The sequence below is a fragment of the Pristiophorus japonicus genome, unplaced genomic scaffold (assembly GCF_044704955.1).
Source record: "Pristiophorus japonicus isolate sPriJap1 unplaced genomic scaffold, sPriJap1.hap1 HAP1_SCAFFOLD_774, whole genome shotgun sequence".
Lineage (NCBI taxonomy): Eukaryota > Metazoa > Chordata > Chondrichthyes > Pristiophoridae > Pristiophorus > Pristiophorus japonicus.
Window position 1 is genome coordinate 185,684 of NW_027254691.1, and position 10,970 is coordinate 196,653.

The 10,970-nt window shown below is 47.5% G+C and overlaps 1 long non-coding RNA gene across 1 annotated transcript; it reads right to left on the reverse strand.

Annotated features, from left to right (window-relative positions):
- Positions 1–482: 482 nt before the first annotated feature.
- Positions 483–3,814, reverse strand: LOC139256804 (uncharacterized). Its single transcript, XR_011592201.1, has 2 exons — positions 3,646–3,814; positions 483–1,872 (listed from the first exon to the last, which is right to left on the reverse strand). It is a non-coding gene; the product is annotated as an uncharacterized lncRNA (long non-coding RNA).
- Between the last annotated feature and the right edge of the window lie 7,156 nt (positions 3,815–10,970).

Here is a 10,970-nt window from a genome sequence, read left to right on the forward strand (position 1 = left end):
GATTTAAACTGTATTCTTAGATACTGATTGTCCCTCCCTAGAGTCTACAATCCCATCCATACCTTATAATCTCACGTTTGGGCATGTCTACCCCGTCATCGGATTCTGTGAACTGTCTCCAAGCCCTTGGACAACTCTAACGTCCGGTTGGACTAACAATAATGATTGTCTCCCTGATCTAGTTCCTTAAACCTAGAGTTTGCAACCACTACCGGTTTCTCACTTTGACTTATATAGTGACGGATATACACCACATTTAAATTACCCCAAGTCCTTTGCACCATAACAGACTTTTCACAGATTCAGGTACCCCAGACAATTGACATGTTTCGTAAAAGCTTACATCGGATTATGAGTGGTAGTTTAAATATACTTACTCGTGATGCTCTATGAACGCCCATCTGTCTGTTCCCCGTAGGTACCCTGCTCACAGCGCCAATTGTTGTGGAGTATTTAAATATAACACTCAACACAAGTCTGTATATGGAGAAGAGTTGTTTATTTTTACTCGAACGATCAAGGGAGAGATGGCTCGCACCAGTCCTGCACTGGATACACCTCCACCGCTCTCTCCAAACAACCTCCGGCTGCTATTTTTATACATTCAAAATACAGTCAAAATTCATACAAAATCATGAAGCTAAGCGCGGAAGTGTTCCATTGGTTGTTTCCCCTAATGTGTCACAAATCCTCGCCTACCTACTACGATTACATTGGTTAATACAATTACAATGATTTCATTGGTACATACAATTCCAGCAATTCATCCTGTACGCCTCTTATCTGATTAGTCATGTGCTACATCATTTCTGTGAACTCCTCTCCAAATCCATTTGTTTTGTGTGATTCTTTCATCCTTGAAGAGGTTTACCAAACACACCTGGAGTGTCCTCAATCAGTCTTTGTCTCCCGTTATCTCATACAACACTATGTGGCTCCTAGCTAACCTCTGCAGTTTGTTTTTTCTACGATTACTGTCTCCAGCCCCAACCATTTGTCTTGGTTTTACTACTATAAGCTGTTAGTATCTGGCACATGCCCAAGTACAATCTTCTTGAGAGTCCCTTGACCCCAGCTATGACCCTTTCTAAGGAGAATTTATCCTGTAACAAATGGGCTCTGTTTGCTTTGCGCTTTGTTCTAGCCTTGATAACAGTAAACCGATTAATGAGTTCAGAGGTGCCAAAGCATTCTGTTCTCAAAGTGTCGAGTTCAGCAGTTTTCCGTGTACTCAGCAACATGTGTCTTTTCTGTCTTTACTGTAAGCCTTGCTTATGGTTTTAACTTTACTTGATTAATTTCCCTCGGATAAATTTATTTTTCTCAACAGGGTTTCCGTCAATTTTCTGCCAAACTCCCCTGAGAAATTCCAGGAAATTATCTATTGGATTCTTTATTGCTAGCCACAATACATGTACACCAACAACAGCTTCGGCAAGAACCACAAGAACACCATGGGAAGTGAGGGGAGTTTTTTTAGTTTTGGATTCCATAAATAACTGAGGAAAAGATGTGGAGGAGGAAAGAATTAACAAATATATGAAGTAGTTGGGGGGGGAAATTTTTGCTGAGGTCCTGCAGCAAACATTAAAAAAACAACTCATATCCTGGACTACACATGAGGTTTCATAGTTCTTATTGTAAAACATGCAGTAAGCTTCTACTTCCAACTTTGAGCTTTCTGTTCCGAGAGAAAAAACACACTTCTTTATCGTGTTGGTAACCTCGATTAGACAATTCCTTCATAAGCTTATCGCAGAAAGACTGTTGACATAGATAGCATCGATGCTCCAAATCTCAAAAACCTGTCTGAAGGCTTGACTGTTCTTTTGGTTGATCTAATTTAACTGTTCCTGACGATTCGTGTTCTATCTGAAAAGGAAGCAGCAAAACGTGAACCTATTTCTAACTAAGGATCATAGTCAGATCCAATAATGTAGATTAGTACAGATGCAGTGTCGAGAATCCGGAACCAGAATGTTCCGGAATTCGGACCCGACGACCCTGCCGACCTCGGGGCCCCACTGCTGCCCAACCTCGGGCCGAGCCTCGTCGCCGCTTGCCTCCCCCCACTCACCTCACCGCCGCTGCCCTTACACCAGGGACTTGTCAGGCCCGCCCGACAACATCCTCGGCAGGGTCCCGCCCGACAACATCCTCGGCAGGGTCCCGCCCGACAACATCCTCGGCAGGGTCCCGCCCGACAACATCCTCGGCAGGGTCCCGCCCGACAACATCCTCGGCAGGGTCCCGCCCGACAACATCCTCGGCAGGGTCCCCACCCGACAACATCCTCGGCAGGGTCCCGCCCGACAACATCCTCGGCAGGGTCCCGCCCGACAACATCCTCGGCGTGGCCGGCTCGACGGCATCATCGGCGGTGCCCACCTGACAACAACCTCCTCGGCGGGGCCGAATGGCCCAAACAGCTCCTCGGCGGGAATCCCCCCACCCCCCTTTCTGACATTCCGAAATTCAGAAATACCCGAACCTGGGCTCGGGTGTTTCCGGATTCGTGACGTCAGAAACAAATCGAAAGTCCGGAAAAGCCCAGAATCTGGAACAGTCTCAAATTGGCTTTAAACCAAATCCATCATCTTGTGACACTCTCACATCCTGGAGCGATTATCTCAGTGCACACTGTAAAGTTACAGACCATGACATTTCTGGCACCTTTGATAGGGTATAACATGTGGGAAAGAGGGGTTCCTTTTGATGGGATAGTGGCACCGTACTGGGATAGGAAGGAGCTGTACTGATGGGATGGGCCCTACCTGAACTGAGATGAGACCCGTGTTCTACTGGAAAGGGTAAATAGGGGGGTGGCAAAGGCTTTAAACTAGTAGGATAGGGTAAAGATATACAAGAAATAAAACTAGCCTAATTATAAACAAAACAGGAAAGGAGAGCATAGGAATGAATAAAGTAAGGGAGGACATTGATGGCCAGGGAATAAATAGAATTATAGAACAAGAGTGTAAAAAGATGGTTAAAAATAAAGTGAGTTAAAGGGGCCAAAATTGCCCCTTCCCTTTAGGCTTGTTACTGCCGGAAATTGGCAGCCACGCAGCCGAGTGGAATGGCCGCCATTTTGTCATGTTCCTAATTCTTATGTTCTTATGTTCTTATGTTCTTATGTGGTTGGAAAGGAATCCTGTACATATTGTGGTAACTCCATTCCCTTTACTCTTTGACTACCTCTTCTGGTCAATAAATATCGGAGTAGTTGATATCCCCCATGATTATTATTCCATGTTTTTTAGTCATTTTCATAATTTGTTTGCATATATTTTTCTCCACATCCTTTCCTTTATTAGGTCATCTGTAGACTACCCCTATTAAAGTGATCAATCCTTTATTATATTTTATCTCTATCCACATGAATTCTATTTCTGTCTTACCAGTAGCTGCTTCACTTTTTCTATTGCCATATTCCTTATAAGTACAGCTACTCCACCTCTCCTTTACCCTCTCTATCTTTTCTAAATATGTTATACCCTGCAATGTTTCTGTAGCCATGTTTCAGTATTCCCTACTATGTCTGCTTCATCGCAATATATTATTGCCTCCAGTTCCTCTGTTTTATTGTTGTACAGACCAGTTTGTGGCCGAAATTGCCCCCCGCTAAAAACACAGCACACCTACCATGTTTCGACTGTTTTAATGCAATGATAGATGTGGTGCCATCTTGCACGAAGTTCTGCTCATTGGCTTTTTTTCTCGAGCAGCCTGGAAGTCGGTGATAATGGCAGCGGAAGTTCAGTAAGAGGGGGCGGAAGTGGGAGGCGGGCGGAGTGTCCACCGCTACCACTCATCAGCATAACGCTGATGATGTCACCACGCCGGCGCATCACCACGTCTCTCCCCTTCACTTAAAGGGGAGGGCCACTGCGAGCTCTGCGATTCTTTAAGTTAGGTCCACTGGACCACCAGTGAGTGTTTCGGCCGGGTCAGTGGCCTGGCACCCAAGAGGGTGTGCCAGGCTGCCTGTTGATGGCCCGGCCAAATCCGGAGGCATAACTGTCGGCCTGACATGTCATTCGGCCAACAAAAAAATAAGATGGTGGTTGCGGCAATAGGTCCTCCCCTTTAATGGCAGGCGCACCGTCATTTTACAAGCACTGCAAGCACAGTGCACCGATAGAAAAAGCTGTTCGTGGCACCGATCGGCGGCAGCAACATTTTCAGGACAGAATTTTGCGTTCGGGGGTGGGGAGCACATCGGCGGTGCATGCTCTGTTGATGCACTTAAGATGGATTGGCAGCAATGGAGCGCTGGTGGGGGGAGCGGATCACTGCCGGGATACTGCAGGAGTGTTGGTAAGATGACCAACAAGGGAGGATTCGAGATTGGAGCTAGTAATGGGGAATGAACCAGAGCAGATAAAAGTAAAATTGGACAAACATCGAGGCAATAGTGACCATAATATAATACGCTTTAAGATAATAATTGAGAAGGACATAAGTGTGATGAAGATCAGGATAATAGATTGGAGAAAAGCCGATTTGAAGGGCTGAGAATAGAGCTTGGTAAAATAAAATGGACAACAATATTGGCAAACAGTAATGGAGAACAGAAGGGGAAAACATTTAAAACGGTGTTCAACAGAGTCCAGGAAAATATATTCCACTAAAAAACAAGAACAAGCTAAACATTAATGAGACTCCAAGGTTGAATAAAGCCATAAGGGAACAATTGAGGGTACGAAAAGAGGTGTACACTAAGTACAGGGATAGCAGGGGACAGTAATACAAGGGAGAATACAAAGAGATTTTTTTTTAATTATTTGTTCTGGGATGTGTAAGTGTTTTAGATGCACCCCCAAGTTACAATAGTTCTCAACCTGGTAGTGATTATTGTACTGAACAGTTGAATGAGTCACAGACAAATACCTTGGTCACAACCGGCAATGCTTTTATTAAAGCTACCTCAACACAGCAAAACAAATAAACACAGTGACGATGTAGTACAATACAATACTCTGGAGTATCCCGGGGAACAGTCCTGCACTACTGGGGAGGAGTTGGCGTGCTGTCATGAACTGGAAATGGGGCGATGTCAATGCAATTTCTTCTAAGGAGCGAGTATCGTGCTCACAGGTCTTGGACAAATTTGACTCATTATTTCAACCCGGCATCGGCACTTTCATGGGGACCAAGGTAGTGATTCACATAAACCCGGACGCCAGGCCAATACACCACAAGGCCAGAACGGTGCCATACATGATGCGGGAAAAGATAGAATGCGAATCGGACCGCCTGCTGAGGGAAGGCATCATCTCACCAGTCGAATTCAGTGACTGGGCGAGCCCGATCGTGCCGGTGCTCAAGGCGGATGGGTCGGTCAGGATATGTGGCGATTACAAGGCCACCATCAATCGGGTGTCACTCCAAGACTAGTACCCACTACCGAGAGCGGAGGACCTCTTTGCGACGCTATCCGGTGGCAAACATTTTTCAAAATTGGACCTGACCTCAGCTTACATGACCCAGGAGCTGGCGAGTGAGTCGAAGAAGCTGACCACTATCACGACACACAAGGGATTGTTTGAGTATAACAGATATCCGTTCGGGATTCGTTCGGCCACCGCGATCTTTCAGCGAAATATGAAAAGCCTCCTCAAGTCGATTCCGAGGATGGTGGTTTTTCGAGACGACATCCTCATCACTGGTTGCAATACTGAAGAACACCTCCACAATCTGGAGGAGGTGCTACGCAGCCTGGACCGGGTAGGGCTGCGACTGAAAAGGGCGAAGTGCGTCTTCTTAGCTCCAGAGGTAGAATTCCTGGGGAAGAGGGTAGCAGCAGACGGGATCAGACCCACTGCGTCCAAAACAGAAGTGACCCTGGCATGTCTGAACCGCCCCTATCGCAAAGTACCCAACGTCGAAACCCTCTGCTCGGATCCACAGTATATGTCCCATGGTCCTTGCAGCAAAAACCTCCCCACTAAAACCCTTACTAAGGCTTGGTTGGGAGAACCCACTACATCTCCTCACACAGTGGCTGTGATCTTAAAGATGCGTGGGCAGGGATGATGCTCACCAATTCGTTGGCTTACTCATTGCTTCTCCTAGCGAAAACGTGTCTCTTCTGGTGCCGTACTGGTTTCTTCTCTCCGTCCCACACGGAGTGCTTGGTTCTGGTAGAGGTGAAACACACGAGAGCAAGAGAGAAAGAGATGTGGTCACACGGCCCCTTTTATATGCAAAAATTGTTTGCCTCTTCTGGCCCAATAAAGTTTTTCCTTGTTTCAAGGATCCTTTTTGTTTGCCTCTCCTGGACCAATAAAGTTTTCCTTGTTTTGAGGCTTCCTGTTTTGAGTCCAGTGAGGGGTTTACGCTTCCAACCGGTCTGCGGCTTAATGGCTTTCTAGTGTTCTGGTTTCCCGCCTCTCAGGGTTATCTCATCCAGCTTGATCACTGATCAGTTCATCTGATCTAACTCTGCCGAGTTCATATTGCTTAACAATGGACCCTCCATTTTCCCATTGCCTGTGGTGAGTTGCCTTATCCAGGCCATTGTCTTCCCAGACCACCCCCTGCCCATCAGACGTGGATGGAAAAGTACCTGGGCCCCTCCCATAAACAGCTTTTCTGCAGTGAGAAATATTAAAACGCAATGTGCAGATAATGTCCAATTCTTGGGGACGTGATGACTACAGTTCCCCCTATGATATTTCAAGAGTACTAGAACATATCAATGTCCTTTGGTGAGTAAGCATCGTGGTTCCCACCCAATCCTCTCCTTTTTACTTTTAAAACACTCCGAATATACGTCCCCGAAATACAAACGTGCATCGCACTGTTACCATATAGATACAGGAAGTTACATTCAAGGTTATTTAACTACGGCCTCCCATCGAATCCGGAGCGCCTGAATTCTCTTTTTACAAGAAATACACAACAGGTATATCACAATCAAAAACTGTACAATGACGAGAGCATGTGAGCATATCCGGATCCACCGAGGAACCTCCACACTTATACCAAGGTCGCACCAGAGCGGGGAATTTATCCCTTTAATTCTTTTCCCTGTGTCCCAATTCGTCTGTTCCAGTGTGAAATAATGTTTTTGGGATAGCTCGATGGCCTTTAATAATGTTGTTAGGTGTTCCGGCAGAAAATGAATCTGATACCCAAACTGGGTAATGTGCTGTTGCAGGTTCGGGATCGTGTCGTTTACCGTAATGTGTACTGTGGATGGTTCTGGGATCGGAATAATACGTTCCTGTGCCACTTGAACTTCGGCGTGGGGTTTGAAGCAGCAAGTGCTGTCGGTGACCAGACACCAAGTGTCCCGGTGCACTCGATACCGGTCCACACTCGTGGTTACGCAGAATGTCCCATTGCCCACATATGTTACCTGAGGTGGAACGTGGCTCTGGGCCCTCACATCCATGGTGCAATTGATGGGCTCTCGACTCTCTGATTCAAACCCGCATTCTGGCCGATCGAAAGCGTTCAAATGCTGGGGACACAATATGATGTGTGCACCCCTGCTCTGGCACCCCTTGAGGTCAGTGCCAGTCATGGCGTGCTCCCACTTTATAACAAATGGTGGGACCGCATGATACCGCACGTGCACCCCTTCCCGTATGACCCCAATGTTCTCCACTCTGTATACCGACGCTGGCTGTGATGTCCTGCTCATTACCGGCATACACAACACTATTCCCATGATTGTGTGGTTGGACCGACCACAATCCACTGGGACTGGGTAGGCTTCGGAGGCTAGACAGAGCTGACACGGGCTCATCGAATTACTGTACGGGCTGAGTGCTGTGTGGTGCTGGTTGCTGATCCATCACGGAACGCCACCCTGCTGGAGGTTGTCTAAATGACTGCGCCCCTCGCTCAGCAACCAAACACCGTACAACACGCACACTTTGTTTCGTGCTGCCTGTGCCGAGGCATTCCTGTCCTTCCCTATTAATGCATTTACAGTCTTTGCATGTGTCTCCAGCCCTGCGATAACCTCCTTTAAATGGACAGTCATTGTCTGGTCCTCTAACTCTGACCCTACCACAGCGTTCCCTTCCCCCAGGATTTTCCACAGCTGGTCCTTTAAACCACTGATCTGCATCTGCAGCTGCACGTCGTCCGTACTATTGACGAGAGATGTACCCGCGCTAAACGTCATGGCGACATCATTGAGCACCCCTTGCCTCTGTCTCCCCGGACTAACGTTATCCCTCACTCCCATATCGTACAATCTTTCCCAACTCACATCCCCGTAACTGAATTCAAAGAACTGGCGGAACATTTTTTTAATGAGCGCCTCATGCAGCTGCTCAGTTTCTTTTGGACACCACTTGAGCAGATGTACCCCCAGTTAGGTTTAAAATGACCGAAGCGACCCCGTAATGCACCCCCTGGAATAAAACCTTTCCCATCGGGACTAAAACTAAACCATTCCCTGGGCCTGGTGTGGTGGCTGGACACCTAACTTCTGTTGTCTGTACCGGTGGGGCTGTGGGCAGGGGCTTCCTCTCGTGTGCGACAAGTTCAGTGGCATTTATTGTGTTGGGAGGGTCTGGGATCACGCAGGAGTCCATACTCCAATCCCATCTGATCCCAGCCCCGACGTCCTGCCATTGCCTCGAAAAGGCAATCGACACACCTGCTGGGCAGATCCGTTCTGACCCCCACATATACACACACAAATTCCCTGTTCCTCCTTCCACCACTTGTCCCAGCACACTTCCACTCCCCCCTTTGACCCCGTGATCTGTCAGTATGTATCGTTCCCCAGTCGTTCCCAATCCGCTGTCTGGTTCCCCATGTCCTGACTCAATTTCCTGAGCCACCACCACCGTCCCAAGGGAATGTGTCCCTTGCACTTCAAGCATAGGCGCTAGTCCTCGGTCGCCCTAATCCGTGTGGCTGTGACCTTCAGTCTGGGATGCGGTCTGGAAGCCTCCCCGTATGTGAGCCCGGCGTGGCTGGAGTATTTTGTCGAATTTGACCCCAGCCACCCTGGCCACATTCCCTCGTGGAAGTAGGCTGCATCCCATCTGTGTCCCCTGTCCTACCCCACTATGTCACGGTGGGTCCGCTCCCCCCAGTACATCCGTAGAGGAAGGACAACTAGGCGCCCCCCCTCCTGCTATACCCTGTTCCGGCTAAGCTCCAAAAAACGATTACCAGGGTTGTCTCCATCTTTCTCTCAATTTCCTGTGAAGATACAAAGAAACAGCAACTTTTCCGTGAGAAGGTATACCTCCACATCAAAACACACTCTGTAAAAACACGAAACTGAGAAGGAAACTATATACACTGCCCCCCGTCTCTGGGTGGCTACGCTAGGTCTCTGAGACCCTGGGCCTTTAACGGCTCCTCGGCGGTGTGTAAGGAGGCGACCACAGTACTCTCGGCCGTGGGATCCTCCTACTCCTCCAACCACCACCACCACGGGCTCCTCACTCCCAAACAATGGGAGGAAGACCCGCGTCCACCATGCTGTTTACAGCGCTTTGGTGCTTCTTTCTGTTTCTCGCTCTTTCGCCCGGGTTAAACAACTTGCACTGGTTTACATGGAACACTTTGTGCGCTTCGGAAGTTTAACCGCATTCACCATGGGACTGGCCTTAACTACGATGCTGTGTGGTCCCATGTACAAAGGCTCAAACATGCCCACCCCAGTGTAATTGCGGACCATGACCTGATCCCCTATCTTGCACTCGTGGGTTCTCCGGAGCTCAAGCAGCAACTGATTGCTCCAGTGCTGCTTCCCCATGTTGCTGGCAGCTTGCCAATGAATCTGTTTCAAGTATTCGAACAGATTCTTGACAAACTTGTCCCTGTTTATCTCTCTCACATGCCCCGCTGTGAGAACCGGTGCCAGAACATGGGTGGGGGTGCGCATAACCCTACCAGTCATGAGCTCATGCAGGGAATACCCCGTGCTTCTGGAGAGGCTGGCTCGGACCCCCATCAGGACAAACTGTTATGTTTTCAGATGCTCTGATAATGACTCCATGAGACAATGTGTTGTACCTGAACTGTAGTGACCTTAGTCCATTTAATGTTACTCCAGAGTGAGGACCACACATGGTGGCCTGCCTTTTATACTAGGCCTGGCACACCTGTACAGGTAACCTGCAAGTCTCCTACTGCAGTGCCCTCTGGTGGCACACCTTGTAATAGTACAAGCAGTAACCATGTAGGATACATAGATTACATGGATGAACTTCAACAATTGTACATCCCTGTCTGGAGTAAAAATAAAATGGGGAAGGTAGCTCAACCGTGGCTAACAAAGGAAATTAGCGACAGTGTTAAATGTAAAGAAGAGGCATATAAATTGGCCAGAAAAAGCAGGAAACCTGAGGACTGGGAAAAATTTAGAATTCAGCAGAGGAGGCCAAAGGGTTTAATTAAGAGGGGGAAAATAGAGTGTGAGAGGAAGCTTGCTGGGAACATAAAAACTGACTGCAAAAGCTTCTATAGATATGTGAAGAGAAAAAGATTAGTGAAGACCAACGTAGATCCCTTGCTGTCAGAATCAGGTGAATTTATAATGGGGAACAAAGAAATGGCAGACCAATTGCACAAATACTTTGGATCTGTCTTCACTAAGGAAGACAAAAATAACCTTCCGGAAATACTAGGGGTTCGAGCGTCTAGCGAAAAGGAGGAACTGAAGGAAATCCTTATTAGTCAGGAAATTGTGTTAGGGAAATTGATGGGATTGAAGGCCGATAAATCCCCACGGCCTGATAGGTTGCATCCCAGAGTACTCAAGGAAGTGGCCCTAGAAATAGTGGATGCGTTGGTGATCATTTTCCAACATTCTTTTGACTCTGGATCAGTTCCCATGGACTGGAGGGTAGCTAAGGTAACACCACTTTATAAAAAAGGAGGTAAGAGAAAACAGGGAATTATAGACCGGTTAGCCTGATATCGGTGGTGGGGAAAATGTTGGAATCAATTATTAAAGATGAAATAGCAGCGTATTTGGAAAGCAG